General features: G+C 32.5%; 1 non-coding gene across 1 annotated transcript; it reads left to right on the top strand.

Moving 5' to 3' along the window:
- The first annotated feature begins 16,100 nt into the window (after positions 1 to 16,100).
- Positions 16,101 to 16,206, top strand: LOC149849200 (small nucleolar RNA R71). The gene has a single exon (XR_016426554.1). It is a non-coding gene; the product is annotated as a small nucleolar RNA R71 (small nucleolar RNA).
- Positions 16,207 to 19,026: the final 2,820 nt, after the last annotated feature.

The raw sequence follows: 19,026 nt of genomic DNA, 5'->3' as shown, positions 1-19,026 counted from the left end.
CATGATCAAAGCATAATAATAAATCTCATCAATATTTTGAGTTTATTGCAAAAAAATGCGATAAATTCAATAACTTAAAATTATACGAAATAAACATGAGATTTTCAATAGAATATGTCGCCTATTCGTCTGATATTTTGAAAAAAAACACCCAAAATAAAGAAAATGTAAAATGAAAATCTTTTTTCACATGGCCACACCTCTGCTGCCTGACAAGTGACTACCCCACGCGATGGGCACCTTGAAACTTGACAAACCAAAAGGGAGGGGGCCCCTCCATCCTCCATTTGTAGAGTTGGGAGAGGCCCTTCCCTCCCACTCTCTTCCATATTGGTCTAAAACCCCATTCTCTCTCTCTCTCTCTAAGGAATCCTGGTGCACATCACCTCCGCTCTTCTTGCCTCCTTTCCCATGGGACGAAATCTTCAGATCTTAAGCCATTTTAAGGAACTCAAATCCTCAGATCTGAGATCCTTTGTTTGGGAGGATGTTGGACAGCGTGTCCAAGGATTTCGCCCAGAAATAAATGGTATTCAAACGCATACCATCTACGGATGTTGAATTTTTTTTTTACAGGATGTGTTTTATTTAGTTCTGGGTCAGTCTTGGACCTACTTTTGAGGATCCAGCTCAGGCCCAGCCTGTTCATTAGCCACGGGCCATTCTGTTTACCTGGCCAGCTCTAACCAACATGGACTTAGATGCCTAGCCCTTGTGAAAAAGTCAGGCAGCTCGCTGACCACCAGTGGCCTGGCATAAGTTGGGCTGGGCTTCTAAGCTCCAGCCCAGCCCGTCCAAATGGATGGCCCACTTTGACAGGCCCTGGTAAAAAACAGGCAATGCCAAGATGCCCATTGCCCAACACTAGCTTTTGAAACAGAAGTCAGACGGGAGCATCTTTGAAAGGCAAGTAATTAAAGCAAAATAGAGCAAGAATTAAAAGTGGGCAGAATAAGACTTCTTGGGTTTGGACTTAAACATCCTGCAATATAATACATCAGTCACCAAACATGGCAGAATAGTACAAATATGCAATCTGGAGTTATAGGTTTATACTAACAGCTGTAATCAATGCACTATTTCCAGTTTCAAGCCCCACAAGGATTATTCTTACCTAAAAAATAAATGGAAAAACAAGTTGGTGGTGGATGAAAAAGTGTGCACCTGCTATTTTGGTTCAACCGTTGATGAACATGTATAGCTACCACTGTAACTGAAGAAGGTGTCACTGGTGGTGAGGCCATTGCTAGAGAGTGGATTATCTGGATATGGATGATGAAGAGAAGTTGTAGAATCATCAGTAGACAATGGGCATGATATGGGATTTGTGTCCTCCTTTCTTCAAAATGCTTTCAATTTCCTTCACTTCTCCCATGGTTGGACGATCGGCTGCCGAATCTTGTAGACACCACATTGCCAAATCAACAAATTTCTCAACGCCAAAAGAAGTGCCTGCGGTCTTGACGGCTGGATCCAGTAACTCTGCAAGACCATACAGTTCTTTTGATTTGTCCATAGCTTCTCGCACCTCCCGTGCAATGTACTTGCCCAATTCAATCGGTTTCTTAGCTGTCAGTACCTCAAGCATTAGTACGCATCACTCTTGTTGGTCAAGTTCCGAGTCATGTAGTACTCTGGATCCAAGTAGCCCTGCGATGAGATGGGAAGCAAATCATAGTTGCATTAGAATGCTACGTTGGGACGTCCCACTCGAGCACCAAAGGCGTTTATATGGATATTTTGAAAATTTTCAAAATTTGTACATTTTATCTAAGAATCTTGTTAAAATTAATTTAATTAGATGTCAAATATTTATAAACTACATTAAAACAAACTGAAATTTTCTTGAAAATTGTTGATTAAAAACCAAAAAAACATTTTTTGTGTGATATTTTCAGTTTAATTTTTAGAAAAAAGTGATTGATCACTATAATCCTGACTTATCCATGTTTCTTAATTAGCAGGTAGGTTCAAAAACTTAAATATCAAAAAAATGAAATAAGCTGAGTTTGCATTGTAGAGTATCCCACAATATCCCAACTTATCTTAGTTTCCCAAATAAATTGATGCATCCAACTAGCCTCATAGTAAAAAAGAAAAAAAAGTTAAACTGCATATACAAATAAGAAAAAACGCTTTTGTTTTCTTTTCTTGACTAGAATAATTTTTGTTACAACATGTTCACCAATAACTAATTGTTTTACAAATATTAGGAAACAACACGTAACTTGGAATATGTAAATAATTTGTGAACTTAAAATGTACCTTTATGCCATTTGTGTCTTTATATTAGGGGTGGTGTCAATGGGTCTCAACTTAAAATGTATCTTTATGTCATTTGCTTGTAAAGGGTGTCTTTATATTAGGGGTGTCAATGGGTCGGGTTTGACCCAGAAAGGACCCATACCATACTATGTAAGGCCAGGGTTTGGTTATAAATAAGAAGGTCTGATTGGAATCTGAGTTGGACCTAAAGGGTTTGAATAATATATAGAGCCAAGTATGGTTTATGAAATTTCATACCAAACCCTGACCTGACCCGAGTTTTGACTAAGATCCATAAATTTTCAGTGTAAAAAGATAAAAGATATTATTTTACCTGGTATGGTCCAAGTCTGGTTCATGAAATTCTTATAGGATCTGGGTATGATTCCTATTATGGTGGGTCCTATTAGACTTGGGTCCGGACCTGATACCATCATATCAAATAAGGTATAAGTGTGGTTCTACTAGGTTAGAACTAGATGTGTCAATGGGTCGGGCCCAGGTGGTGTAAAATTGAAGTTTTTTTTTGTGATTGTTCCACCAATAAAAATAGAATTTTTGCCCAAATATGGTTTGCAATTTTAATTTTAATTTAAATTGCCTTTAAATTAGTAGATGATAATTAATTGGATATTTAATTGCTAAATTTTAATTAAACTAGCAACAGTAAATTAATTAATATTTAATTGAGAATTTAGAAAAAATTCAATAATAAAGACTATTTTTATATCGATTAGGGCTTGAAGGGATTATCAAAATGGTTATTGGATTGATCCAATTCATATTGGATCGACCCACATGGGTAAAATCCAGTTAGATCCATCTGGAAGGCCAAGAGGTGTTATATTTCGCAAGGGACATATGGCTAGCCATGTGGTCATGTGGCCAATCAAATAGTAAATCCACATAGGATATGTGGCAAGCTTAGAGCTAAGGAAGTTAGAAGTAAAAGCCATGTGAAAAGTGTCAAGGTTAGAATAAAGAAGATACACATGTGAGAAGCCTACTTCGCCAATCACTTGGATAAGTGGATCACCAAGTGAGAGTAAGGCTCTATAAGTCTCTCTCTCTCTCTCTCTCCCTTGGTCAACCTTCCTAGGGAGGAAAGTGGGATTCACACTCATGTGATTCCAAATTGGTTAGAATAAAAAGGCTTAGAGAAGCTTCTTGACACTTAGGTAGTATGGTCTTGGTCATTCAATGCCTATGAATCTTAACCCTCCACTTATTAAAATGAGAGTAAACCCTAATAACCAATTCAATCTCAACCCTCCACTTGTCAAAATCCTAAGTACCTCTACCAACCACCTTGGGCTATAAATAACCCCCTAATTTTTCTCTACTCTCACCTCTCATCTTTGAAGTAGAGTCTCTCTCTCTCTCTCAAACTCCTTACATGGTTTTTGGAGTCACTCTATCTCGGGACAATTTTGGAGGAGAAAGGAGGCTCACCTTGGATGGTTTGGAGGCTCCTCTTTGTGAAGAAAAAGAAGGAGCTCTCTCTCACCCCCCCCCCCCCCCCCCCCACGATTTTGGTGGAGCTCTCTCTCTTACTCACATGAGTTTTGAGGAGTAGGCCTTCTATCTAATACATTTTATATTTCAGGAATTCTCCCTAGGTGTTTAGAAGAATTCAACTTCTAAAAAGGTAGGAGTCTTGATATGTGTATGATTGTAGAGAATTAAAGCATGCTAATTAGGTTTTTTTCTTAATCTGTAGTTTAATTGTATGATAAAATAGTATGATATGCTTAATTCAATTTTTATGCATGTTAGATTAATAATTCATGCTAATTATATTTAATTCTCATGTTGGATTTGGAAATTTTTTTCTAATTCACAAATTTAATCCCATATTAGAGTGAATATTCATGTTTAATTGCATTTTAAATTACTTATTCATGCAATTGTTAATTCATAAGTTAGATTTGTGGATGTTTCCTAATTTACACTCTAATCCCATATTATAGTGGAGATTCATGTTTAATTGCATTTTAAATTACTAATTTATGTAATTGATATTCAATTCATATGTTAGATTTAGAGATTTTTTCTAATTCACACTCTAATCCCATATTAGAGTGAAGATTCATGTTTAATTATATTTTAAATTTCTAATTCATGCAATTGATATTCAATTCATATGTTAGATTTAAGAATTTTTCCAAATTAACACTCTAATCTCATATTAGAGTGGTAATTCATGTTGAATTGAATTTTAAATTGCGTGTTTGGCATACTCTTTTTGAAATGTGTTTTAAAGATGTATTTTGATGAAATTAATTTGTGAAAGTTAGCCACCAAATAATAAAAATCTAACTCTCACTAGTAGTGAGAACCGGGTCGAACTCGAGGAACGATCTTGATTAACTTCGTATTCTAAATAATGCGATTTTTATTGACTTAAAAGAAAAATTAAAAGTAATTAAAATTCAAAAATCAAATATTTAAGAAATTATTACAACCCAATCAAACTGAAATGAAATTAATTACAAACTTGAACGTGGCCAAAAGGCCCTAATTAACTAGAAATTGAAAAACTAAAAAAAATAAAAAAATGGAGCTTTCTTCTGATCCTTCAGTGGAGATCCAAATCCTTTTCAATTCAGCACACTCCACTCAGCAAATGGCCTCCACTTGCTAAACACTTAAAAAAAAACACGAAAATGCAAAATTCTATACTAATGGGGTTAGCACATGAAATTATAATTCTACCATTCATATTCCAGAATTTTCTCTCAAAATAGGTTTCTATAATTTAGTAAAATGAGATATCAATCAGATTCAGATCCTTCTAAAAATTTACAGAGATAATCTTAACACATGTAGAAATCAAATCCAATTTATGAAATTAAAAAATTCTATGTAAAACTCCAGTTACAACTAAATGAACAATCACTAAGAAAAACAAAAAATCTACTGCCAATTATATGATAGCTTCTTGTATCCGACTGTTTCAGTATAGCAAACTGAATTAAAAATGGATAAAAATTTTCATATTGAAACTAGATTCATCTAGAAATCCACTCCAATTTACGGATTCAAATTCAAAGTTCAGAATCTTCAGATAACTGAAAAACAAAATATAGAAAAATAATAGGAAACTAGATAGCAAAAATTTTGAGTTTTCTGGATATGTCGTCAAAAAGTCCATAACAGGCCGTGAAATAGAATCTGATCTTGCTAAATTTTGGTAAAGAGAAAGTAGATTCAAGCAAAAAATAGATCCATTTACGGATTTCGATTTTGATTCTAGAAACTCGATTTATACTAAAATCAAAATCAAACAGAAAATTAGAAAAACAAAATTCCAGAATTATTGATTTTCACCTTTGATTGGATCAAAGAATGAGTAATTCAAAATTCAAGGAATGAGATCTAAGATCTAATCTAACTAATTACAGAATTGAAAACACAAAACAATAATCAAATTATAGAAATTAGATCTACTAATTTTGTGGAATGGATTGATCACATCTACAATTGGATTTAAGCCAATTGAACATAGATCATCATTCTCTTTTTATGTTTTTGAAAAGAATTGCAAAGAAAATATAGATCAAACACAAATCAATGAATTTGATTTGATCTAATCCAATCTAAATATGAAAAAGAAAGAAAGAATGCTGAAAATTATACAAAATAAACTAGATCTAACTTTTGAGATTCAATTAGAGATTTAGAACTGGAAAAATGCCAATTCCAAAAATCGTCCATTGAGATCTCTCTTGTTTTTGTGATTTTCAATTAGAAAAATGAACAAGAACTAATCAAGAATAGAAAATTATAGAAACTTACAGCAATTAAATTGATCAAAACAAAACAAAAGAAAATGAAAAGAAGAAAAGCAAAAGAACATGCAAATGCATGCAATAGAGAAGAGGAAAAACTCACTGAATGGACGATCCAGCAACACCAATTGCTTTAGTTGAGAGGAGAGTGATCTCTACCTCTCTTGATGTGCAACATTACCTTCGGATCAGACCTCCATGCTCAGATCTTAAGTGAGAAAATAAGAGAAAGAAAGGAAGCAGAAGAAGGGAAACAAAGAGGAAGAAGAAGAAGAATAAGAAGATAAAGAGGGAAAAGATGAAAAAGACTTGCATGGAATAGAAGAGGAGGAAAAAGATGATAAGGTTATGCTTGAAATGGGCTGGAGATGGGGTTCACGCCCCCTATGTGAAGTATTTATAGGCTACTTAAAAAATTACAAATTAAGTTCTATTATTTTCTCAATATTCAAAATGCTACCTAATCTACTTAAAAATTAAAATTACAAGTTGGCTCCATTTGAGAAGGGTTTTTTGAAAATTTTAAAATTGGATTTGGGTTGAAATGCTTGTTGAACACATTAACATTGGATCCAAGATCCAATTAATGTGTTTTGGACAAGATCAAGATCCGAATTGCCTTGGGATTCACTCCAAAACTGTAAACAACTATAATTTTCTCATTTTAACTTTGAATTACACAAAATTTGAATCCCTGAAACATCATAAACATGAAATGTAAACCAATAAAAGACACATAAATGCATGATTTATGTGTTGATTATAAATGCATTATCATGCATTATCAAATTCCCCCATGTTTACTGTTTGCTAGTCCTCAAGCAAACACTACTCCTCGACTATAAGAAATGAAAGCTCTATTCTAATTAATGCAAAATTAAAATATCTTGCCTAACTCACTTTCGTAGGAATTACAGTTGCATTTAGCATATGCAACAAGCCCTTTAAACCCTCGGGTTACCCCAGTGGACGAGTAAGGTCTCGTGAGGGTTTCCAGTGATGATACCCACAAACATCTCTGTCATGCATAATTTTACACTTTTCTAAAATTATTAGGCAAGTAAAAGCTATTTTTAACAAGTATATTTTATATATTCACATTCTTTTTCATTTATTGAATCATTAATGCTTCCACAGTAGAAAAATTTCTTTCTATCTCTTTAAACTTCTAGATTATGTATGTTTTATTTTTAAAAAAATTCGTTTACACTTGTCATCCTTTATTTATCATTACACAAATGTTTTTCAATTTTTTGGGATGACATAGTGTTTTGCAATTTTTTTTAAAGCAATGTTTTTCTTTTCTTTAAGCTCTTTTTCTTTTTCTTTCATTAAACATTATGTCAATTTTCAGATTTCATAACCCATGTAACGAGCTTTAGGCTAGTGACTCCCAGGTCAGACAACCTTAAGGCACTAGACACAGTGTGTCCCTCAGACTTAATCACTCGGGTCACTACATCTTGATTTTTTATATTACATATAGTTTTTCTCTCTGCTTCAACAATGTCTCTACTAACCGGGCTTTCTAATAGATCATTGTAACGAGCTTTGGGTTGATGGCTCCCAAACCAGATGGCTTTAGGGCACCAGGTGTAGAACACCCCTCAAGCTTACTTACTCTAATCCAAAAGGCTTTATGTAATAATTGCACAAAGAGTTTTGATATTTCTAGCTGCCCTATTCACTTGAGTACAAACACTTCAACTTGTGTCAGCTCCCAATGATTAGGAATTCAATCACATGAGTGTAAGCACTTCAACTTGTGCCTGAACCTTGCTTTTAAATACGCTACAACTAGAAGTGTCAAAATACTATATGTATGCTCTTTTTCTTTCGTTGCTAACATTGTTTATTTTTTAAAATTCAATGCATTTGTATTCATGTAAATCATAATAGATTTTAACAGTTATAAACAAATATTTTCTTCAAATGCCACATACGTAACCTTTTCATCTAAATTGATTTTGGATTTTTTTTTACATGGGGCTTAAAATTCATCTCAAAATGTCAAAGATATGCAAAAACCATCATATATTGTTAAACTTTTATTTTAAAATTGCCCAATTTTTATGAGTTTTTAAAAAAAATTTATATATGAACAATTTTTTTTAGGTATATCATACCTTTTCCCATGCTTGAATGTCACTGTCTTCAGTGACACTCCCCCATGCTTGCATGAAATTATATGGATGCATGAATGCACAAAAAGAACATAGGGCAGTGAGAGAAGGAAAGATACAACTAGATATAATTGCTGGAGCTCTCTTAATAAGATGTGTCTTGCTGTGAAGCTCCAGGCTATCCTATACCTGTAACTCGTCATGGTATGTATGCATGATCTATTTTTTTATGCTCACGAAAAAGAAGAAATAAATAAATAAATAAGCAGAAAAGCTACTAAAATTATAATACTAGGATGGGTTGCCTCCCAACGAGTGCTAAGTTTTACGTCTTTAGCCTGACGAATCTTTGGTTACCCTTCATTGTCCGTGAGATCAATAGAATCGAGGTCATGCTCAATCAGAAGGTCTAAGATATATTATTTCATCTTTTGCCCTTTATACAACATTACCTCCAACTCGACCCTTGTTCACCCTGTAGTAAGTCTTTTTCTAATTTGAAACATTATTAGCATTGACATCTAATTATAATTCAGTGTAAGTGTGTGTGGATGTGCCATAGAGTTACAAACCGAGCATTTTATGATGCCTTGATCCAATTGTGGATCTGAATGCTTAATATGAAAACATTCATTATTTCTTGAATTTTCCATGGCAGTATCAAAGATGTTTATTCTGATTTTCTTATTGACAAAGGAAAGATTCACGTTTCCCATTCTACAGTTAATACAAGCATTGACAGTGGCTAAGAATGCTCTGCCAAGAATAATGGGGGTCTGGTGAGTGATGTTAGTGCCTTCCATATCTAAAACAAAGAAATCTACAGGGAAATAAAAATCCTCGACCTTGACTAGAACATTTTCGAAGATTCTTTTGGGAAGCTTGATTGACCTATCGGCCAACTAAAGAATGCTCATAGTGGGTTTTAAATCCCCAATCCCAAAAATGTCATATAGGAAACATGACAAAATGTTCACACTAGCTCCAAGATCGAGCAAAACACACTCGATGTTCTTGTTCCTAATAACACATGAGATGATTGGTGCCCCAAGATCTTTAAGTTTAGGTGGTTCTTGGTGCAAAAGTACTGAGCTCACCTGTTCGGTCAAAAAAATTTTCTTAGGCAGAAATCTAGATTTTTATTTCTAGGTACAAAGTTCTTTAAAGAACTTTGCATATGCTGGCACCTATTGGATGACATCAAGTAGGGAGAGGTTTATATAAACATGCTTGAAGATGTCAAGCATTTCTTGCATTATGACACCCTGCTTAGTATAAATACTTGGTTTGTTTAAGGCCTCAGGAAATGGGGCTTTAGGAATATAGGAAGGAGAAGGCTCAGGCCATAGGCCTTGACCACTTTCTTTGGGCCTAGAAGAAGGAGTTGACTGTTCTTGGTTGTTTTTTTTGTGTCTTCAATCATTTCCTAGATGAGGTGAAATTCCTTCCCACTCTGAAGGGTCATAACAACATTGGCCTGCTCTTAATGAGACTCTGTCATGTGCAGGCCATAGATCATGGGTTCCTTACCCCTCAGGTTAATAACAATCTGACTCGATAGGCTCCTCTCAGTGTACCTGCTCAAGAAGCGAATAAACAGGTGAGTCTTAGAGAACATAGTTTGTGATTTCCTGTATTTACTAATTTTGTGAATTAGTGTAGATTTTGCTATTTAAATTTCATAGATTAGTTAAATTGTTCTGACATTGCTTAGAATAGTTAATTGATATTCACTTGTATTTTTTATGAATTTCTGTTGCGTGTTTGGTTTACTTAGGTAGAGTTAGAGCATAAATTATGTATCATATGCATATATATATTAGAAATAGACTTTTGTTTTATTTGTTTTGATTTGATTTTTACCTGAATTTTATTATTTTCATGTATGAATACTTTATCAGTTGATGCTTCAGTGTATGAGTCCAGGTTATCAGACACAAGATACGACTTCAGGAGCAGACCATTGGCTAGATCAGCAAAAAACTATACATTCGTATATGCATAGTGGTGGTGCGAAGTCAAGTCAATCATCAGCTCAAGAGGCCCTGCACATATCAGGGTGTATCTATCTTTTCTTCTGTATTTATTTTATGTTCTTTAGTGTGCATCTACTTGCATGTTTATATTTTTGTATGCCACTAGGGACAGTGTCATTCAAGCATGGGGGGATGGTTTAGATGCACACTAATTTTTTTTTTCTGTTTAGGTAGCTGAAACTCATAGAGTTAGGTCTTTAAGAAACAAGTTCGTAGCATATATGAATGTTTTTGACATGATCTGACAATTTAGAAATTTTTAAGCCCCATGTGAATTTTTTTTCTAAACCAATATAAAAATAGTGGTTATTTATGTAAATTTCAAAGAAAAGATAGTATTTGAATGTTAGATTTATTTTGAATCACTAAAGTATAAGTATGCATAATATATTTTGAAAAACTAAGCAAATAAAAAATAAATAAAAATATGAGCTTAAAAGAAAAATAGCGAATGTTTAGTTGTTGATGTCTTCGTGATCCCCAGTAGCTAAACTTAGACATAAGTTGAAGTGTTTGAGTCTCATGATGAAAAGGAGAACGAAGGAGATCATCTTCTTGTCTAGTCGATATCTGTGGCCTATTTGGTTCAAACAAGTAGAGTCTGAAGGGTGTTTTACACCTAGTGCCCTAAAGCCGTTTGGTTTGGGAGTCACTGGCTCGAAGGCTCGTTACATGGACTTTATAGAAAGCCTAAGAGATAGAGACATTGCATATAGAAAGAAGAAGACTATACATAAACTATTAAAATGGAAGGTTTAGTGACTCGATCAACTACGTTTGAGGGATACTCTGTATCTGGTGCCCTAAGGTTGTCTGATCTGGGAGTCACTAACCCAAAGCTTGCTACACGGGTCACAAAACTGAATATTTGAAATAGTGCTCAAGTGAAAAATTAAAAATGTGAAATTTGAAAATCAAAAGAAAAAGAATAAGAGCTAAATGAAAAATTCATTGCTTAGGAATAATTATAAAATACTGTGCAGAAAACATACAAATGATGATAAATGAATAATAACATGATAATATCTGACTTTCTGAGGAAATTTTTTAGATAATTGCAAATTTTATAAAAGTGAAAGGAAAAAGTTTTTACTGTGGAGGCGTAAAAATTATAAATATGTTTTGAGAGTGTAAATTACATGAAATATTTGTTTAAACTGATTTCTTAATTGCCTAATATTTTTGAAAAAGAATTTTTATTTCCTGCATGACATTGATGTTTGTGGGTAGCATCTCTGCAAACCCTCACGAGACCTTACTCGTCCACTGAGATAACCCAGGGGTTTAAAGGGCTTGTTGCATGAGCTAAATGCAATCGTGATTCCTACGAAAGTGAGTTAGGCTATTTAGGATTTGCATTTTATTTATTTTTATTTGCATATTTATTTATTTTCTAGTTTCATTACTTATGTAGTTTAATTTAGTTTGTAAAGAGACTAACAAACATTCAAGCATAGAGGTAATTGATGATGTATGAAATGCACATCATTTTCATACAATATTCATGCATTTTCATGTGTTTTAAAGGTTTAGAATTGAGGTATTGATGTATTTAGATTCAAAGAGGTCTCAGTTCAAATTTCACTCGAATAGAAGTTAAAACAAGGAAAATATTGCATTTTAGGATTTTAGATCGGTTTTCAAGGCAGAGCGGATCCAAGTCCGACCCAAGAGCTCAAGTTTGGATCTTGGACTGAACCCAAACTTAGTAAATCCATAAACCCACTAGGACCAAAGTATTTTCTATAAACATTTTCTGAAAACCCCCTCTTTATAAATGAGGTAGTTAGTTGCAAATAGGACATAGTTTAACATTTAGTTGAATCTAACTTTTTATTTTAGGTGGCTTTTAGAATGAGGACTAACATTAGGTAGTTTAAATAGTGTGAAATTTTCAGAGTTGACATTTTTTGAGATTAGAAAACCACCCCTTTCTTCCTCTTTTCCTTCTCTCTCTCACACGCCCTCCTCTTCCACCTCTTTTTCTTTTTCACATTATTTTTTATTTTGTGTTTGTATATTTCTTGGCTGTGTGTGCTGTTTTCTTGGAGGTGTTGTAGACCTAAGGTGCTTCTCCTCGGTGGTGTGCCGTCTACATCACGAGTAGTTGTGCTCTTCCTCCATCACAACTTTCATCCTCTTTTCTTTAACCTTCTCTAAATCGGCTTCCAGATAGGTGCAATAGCCAAGATTCACCATGCAAGCAGCCAAGGAACATGCTGGGTGTGACTACAAGCTCCATCAACCGCTCTACCTCATCCCCTTTCTCGTCGGATCGCCCTTGAGGTTGGTCTTCCTTCCCCTTTCTTTTAGCATAGATCGAGTCACCCTTGTCAAGTCCAATAAATACCCAATTTACTTTTATTTTTCTGATTTCTTTTACAACAACTCTATATGCAAGTTTATTGTGTCTAAGATTGAGTTTTAGTGTGGTTTGAAAAATAATTTTGTGTGTGTGTGTGTGTGTGTGTGTGTGTGTGTGTGTGTGTGTGTGTGTGTGTGTGTGAAAAACATAAATTAGCAAAACCGGCTAGATGATGTCTAGCCAAGTTTGCCGTTAACGTGTTGTTGTTCTGCAAAATTTTTTTGGATTTAGTTCCAGCCTTCATAATAGTGTTTTATCAGTATAAAGGTCTGGTTTTAATCAGAGATGAGTATAGATGAAATCTTGGATTTTCTAGTTAATCGACTGGATCAATTCTCATCGATTCAATTTTCTTAAATTCAATCGGTTGGCTATTGTGCAGATTGTAAACATATTTCAACTCTAATTTTAATTTTGTAATTCTGTTTTAGCAGTCATTTAACAATAGGTTAACTACTCTGTAATTAGATTTTTATTTCTGTTATTAACTTAAACTAATGATAGTTAATTAGATAGGGGCGTGTGACTTGATTTTTGGGTTAGCCGAGTAGAGCAATTCCTTTTGTATTAATTGTTGCCATTAACTATTTTATATTCTAACTAGGTTAGGTCAAATTAATTTAGACTTAGGTTAATATATTTGGTTAGCAAGTAACAAATTAGGTTAGAGGATAAATTTTTGAAATTCGTTTATAATGGGTCTTGACGTTGAATAGAGTAGAACTTTTCAAAATCGTGAGTAGTTTAAGTAAGTCATTGAATCTCTTACGTAGCTTAGGTAAATTTTATATGTTGAATTGGGATAGGTAACTAGATATAGGTAGTGTATTTTAATCAAGTAATCATTAGGTTAGCGTATAAAAGTAGTATCTTTTGTTTTTAGCAATTTGGCTTTTTTGCATAGGGTTTGTAAAAATCATGTAATATATTTCAGGTAAGTCCTTGGTTAGCTTTAGGTAAATTGCTAGGTTGACTTCTAAATTTTTAGTCTTGGTGTAATTTTAATTAATATGAATTCTTAGTAGGTTAGAATAGGTAATTTTTAGTATATTTTGACTTTGCAATAGGTTTTAACAATCGTGAATTCTATTTCAGGTAGCACTTGATTTCTTTGTTCAACCCTTAGATACATTAGATTTTTAGTCATAGTATACGTTTAGTAAATAATAGATTCTAATAGAGTAACATAGCAAATTTGTTTTGGTAATCATTGACTCTCAATTATGGTTTTCAAAAACCGTGTTTTGTAATTTAGGAAAGTTTTTGAATGTTTAGGTAGATCGTATGTGTTGACCTTGCCTTAGATAGCCAAAACCGTGTGTGTTTTAGGTAAGCCCATTCTTTGTTTCCTTTAAGCCTTAGGTTGATTGTGTGCTTTCAATACTTGGATTAATTACTATATTGTGAGTCTTAGTCATGTTTGGTAAGTACATGGTGTCTTTGCATGTGTTTTGATTTAGCTTTTAAGTTTTATTCGTAGGCTAGATGCTCTTTTTGAATTACTTAGTATAGTTTCCAAATATTAATTGCTTAATCTTTTAGTAATTAGGTCTTAGCTAAAATCGTGTAAGGGTCCATTTAGGTAAGTAATTCCTTCTTTGTATTGAGTCTTAATTGCATTAGTTATTTTTGAATTTATAGATTAGTTTATTTATTCATTTGTTTTCATTAGGGTTAGTTTAATTTAAGGTAAGTCATTTAAGAAACTTTCAATTAATTTAGGCAATTTTCCTTTCTTAAGGTTAATTCTTAATCTTTCTTATTTTATTAAATTAATATATTAGTTGGCATGTTTCAATTATTTGTTCCTTTGGTTTGTTTAATTAATTAGTAATCAACCGTAGTGGAGTCCACCTAGGAGGGGCGTGAGCCTCTAAGTCAAAGTCAAATCTACAACCACCCCCTTAGTGTCCTAATTAGGTCAATTAACCCTAGTTAGGTTGAAGTTAGTGTTTGACTTTAATTTAAAGTTAGTTTTAGAATCAATTTTTCTTTTTCAAGTTAATTAGTTAGTTTACATTAAGTTAAGTGTATTAGGTTAGATAACTTCATGAATTTAGTCATTCAAATTCATAGTTGTATTTTATTTTAAGTTAGCGTAGCAATTGCATGTAATTTAGTATTTTAGTTTAGAATTAACATGCATTTCTTTCAAGTAATTTAGATATTCATGCTAGATTTTTTTAGTGTAATTAGCTTTATTTCATGACATTAACAATGCAGTAGAGGTGTTTAGGTCTGTTTTGCATGTACTTCAATTTATTAGTGCATAAATTGAATTCTTTAAAGTGAATAGTGCACTGAATTTCAAAACCAGATTTTGCCATATTTTACAGTCATTATTTTATGTGCATTTTTCTGAGTTTTTCTAAAAATTTTATTCTATTCTCTTCATTGGGGTGTTAACTGTCTACTGACCAAAAATCAGGTCAATTGGAGTTGACTCGGTCTGATTTTTAAGTGTTTTTCGAAATAGGTTTTTAGGGTTTTTAAATTTCAGGATAAACGATTTCCAAGATTTTATCGAATTTGAAACACTTATATTCGAAGCTTCTGGATGATTTTTTCAAATTTGTAAAATTTGACAGATTCTTGAATCTGTCAGAAATAGAACAAAAGAAAAAACATCAAATTTAGACTTCTTTTGTCTCTCCAAACAGTCTATTTTTGAAAACCTATCAGAATTCAATTTTGCACTACATCGAGGGCAAAACAATCATTTTGTTAATTAGTTAGTTTTCGATAGTTTTTATTATTTTTCTGTATATTAGTTAGTGTATTTACATTAGTTAACTTAGTTAGAGTTAAATTAACCAGTTAGTTAATTAGATATTATCTTTTTAGTTTATTTTTAGTTTAATTGTTATTTAGATTTGATAATTAATTTTAGAATTAGTGTTAGTGTAATTTTTAGAATTAATTGTTGAATTGTTTACTGACTTTTATTTTCTGTTTATTTTGGTTGATAAGTTCAATACAAGTCAAAAGGTGTATTCATATTGAGAGTGTGAATGCAACTGTGGTGAAAAGACAAAAAATGCCCCTGGCAATCTGTAGAAGACTTAGGAAGCTGCTTAGGAGTTAATTTTTATTTTTAGTTTTTAACTTAATTAGAGTTGTAGTGTTTGACTTAGTTGTAAACATTTATGATATTAATAAATTGAAATTTTTAGATTTAATTTGAATATTCTCCCGTTCTGTGAGGATTCGACCCATACTTGCCACATTCGTGGAAAATCGATTTTTATATTTTTGGTTGATTTTCCAAATGTTTTATTAAAAAATATATTTTAAAAATACTATTGCAAAAAGATCAACCAAACCACTTAGATCAGAAGAGGTCCTATCAAACTTCAAAGATGAGGCATGGTGCATGGAATTATCGCTCAATGTTTTGAAAAACGACCATGCTTCATCTTCATTTTTTAGCATTAATGTGCCCCTGCAAGCAACATCTACCATTTGACTATTCTTTTTAGTAAGATCGTCATAAAAATATTGCAAAAATTGTTATTTTGGTACTTCATGGTGGGGGCATCTTCTCAAGAGGTCCTTGAGTCTATCCCATATTTCATAAAACTTCACTATTTCTAATTGTGTGAAGCTCGTGATTGCTTTCCTATACTGATTCATTTTACTAATGGGAAAGTATTTCTTTAAAAATTCTTTTTGAAAATGTTACCATGTTATAATTTGAATCGAATCTATAGTTTTCAACTAGTGCTGCACTTTATCTTTTAGTGAAAAAGGAAAGAATGTGAGTCTCTAGGCATCATCACCAAAGTTGTGAATTCTAACTGTTGAGAAAATTTCTAAAAATTCATCTATATGGTGATAAGGATCCTCATTACTTAGGCCGTAGAAAGATGGAAAAATTTGAATAATGCTGGCATTGATATCAAAAGTATTTGCTCCCATATCTGGTCTCGTGATACAGGAAGCATGGGTGTATTCAGTAGGAATAAAGTATTTCATCAGGGGGCGATTTGTTTGATTATCATAAGCTTTTTGGCTTGATCTATGGGCTTTCCTAATTAGAAACTTGGGATCTTCTATGGAAAGAACAAGCTCAGGGTCTTGTGAGTGTCACCTTTGCATACACCATGGTAAAGACCGGTGTAACAATCGTCCTAGATGGTTTTCTATCTAAATCTAGAGTGCACATGTGTTCAAACCACACAAACCATGAATCAAGTAATTATTTGCCGAAATAAAAAGCATAAAAAATCAAACATGCACTTGCACTCATATAGTTAATTTTTGAAAGAATTAAACTAAGTGCAAGATATCAATCATGCACAGTCACCTATGAAAGGGTTTTCCTACTTGGTGGGCCGTGCAAGAAAAGAGCAACTTGGCTTTATGGATAGTAAGCAATGTGGATCTACAATTCCTAAATGCAAAAACAAACTAACAATTCTGACTAAATTGCAAGAAAATTAAACTAACAAACCTAAATTGTTTTGTAAAAATTGAAACTAGCAATCCTAAGTAAATGTGAACAAGCAAAGAGGCAATAAAATGAATACTTATTTTTTAATCGCCGTTCCCCTACAACGACTCCAAAAATTTGGTGTACTCTTTTTGAAATATGTTTTAAAAATGTATTTTGATGAAATTAATTTATGAAATTTAGCCACCAAATAATAAAAATCCAACTCTCACTAATAGTGAGAACCGGGTCGAACTCAAGGAATGATCTTGATTAACTTCATATTCCAAACAATACACTTTTTATTGCCTTAAAAGAAAAACTAAAAGTAATTAAAATTCAACAATCAAATATTTAAGAGCTTATTACAACAAATCAAACTGAAATGAAATTAATTACAAACTTGAATGTGGCCAAAAGGCCCTAATTAACTACAAATTGAAAAACTAAAAAAATGAAGCTTTCGCCTTTTGAATCTTCAATGGAGATCTAAATCCTTTTCAATTCAACACATTCCACTCAGCAAATGGCCTCCACCTGCTAAACACTTAAAAAGAAAACAGAAACATGCAAAATTCTATACTAATGGGGTTAGCACACGAAATTATAATTCTACCATTTACATTACAAAATTTCTTATCAAAATAGGTTTCTATAATTTAGCAGAACAAGATATTAATCGGATTCAGATCCTTCTAAAAATTTACAGAGATAATCCTAACATGTAGGAATAGAATTCAATTTATGAAATTGAAAAATTTCATGCGAAACTCCAGTTACAACTAAATGAACAATCACTAAGAAAATCAGGAAATCTACTATTAATTATCTAACAGATTCTAGTATTCGACTGTTTTAGTATAACAAACTGAATTGGAAATAGATGAAAATTTCTAGATTGAAATTAGATTTATCTAGAAATCAACTCCAATTTACGAATTCTAATTTGGAGTTCAAAATATTTAAATAACTGAAAAACAAAATATAGAAAAATAATAAGAAACTATAAAGCAAAATTTCTGAGATTTTTGGATATGTCGCTAGAAAAGTCAGTAACAATCGTGAAATAGAATCTCATCTTGCTGAATTTTTGGAGAAAGAAAGTAGATTTAAGCAAGAAATAGATCTAATTTACGGATCACGATTTGGATTTCAGAAACTCAATTTATACTAACATCAAAATCAAACAGAAAATGAGAAAAACATAATTCTAGAATTATTGATTTTTACCTTTGATTCATTTGATTGGATCAAAGAATGAGTAATTCAAAATTCAAGGAGTGAGATCTAAGATCTAATCTAACTAATTAAAGAATTGAAAACACAAAACAATAATCAAGTTACAAAAATTAGATCTTCTCTTTTTGTGGAATGGATTGATCATATCTACACTTGGATTTAAGCCAATTGAGTATAGATCATCATTCTCTTTTATGTTTTTGAAAAGAATTGTAAAGAAAAATTAGATTAAACACGAATCAATGAATTTGATCCAATCTAAAGATGAAAAAGAAAGAAAGAATGCTGGAAATTATAGAAAATAAACTAGATCTAACTTTTGAGATTCAATTAGAGATTTAGAATTGGAAAAATGTCAATTCCAAAAATCATCCATTGAGATCTCTCTTGGTTTTGTGATTTTCAATTAGAAAAATGAACAAGAACTAATCAAGAATAGAAAATTACATAAACTTATAACAATTGAATTGATCAAAACAAAACAAAACAAAAGAAAATGAAAAAAAGAAAAGCAAAAGAACATGCAAATGCATGCAATAGAGAAAAGGAAGAAGAACTCACCGGATGGACGATCTGACAATTCCAATTGCTTTGGTTGAAAAGAGAGTGATCGCCACCTCTCTTGGTGTGCAACACTACCTTTGGATCAGACCTCCATGATCAGATCTTAAGTGAGAAAAGAAGAGAAATGAGAAAGAAAGGAAGAAGAAGGGAAAAGAAGAGAAAGAAGAAGAAGAGGGAAAAGATGAAAAAGACATGCATGAAATAGAAGAGG

Source organism: Nuphar pumila, chromosome 1, assembly GCF_984573655.1.
Source record: "Nuphar pumila chromosome 1, dmNupPumi1.hap1.1, whole genome shotgun sequence".
Lineage (NCBI taxonomy): Eukaryota > Viridiplantae > Streptophyta > Magnoliopsida > Nymphaeales > Nymphaeaceae > Nuphar > Nuphar pumila.
The sequence above is the reverse complement of the archived record's forward strand: the minus strand, read 5'-3'. Positions and strand labels throughout refer to the sequence as shown.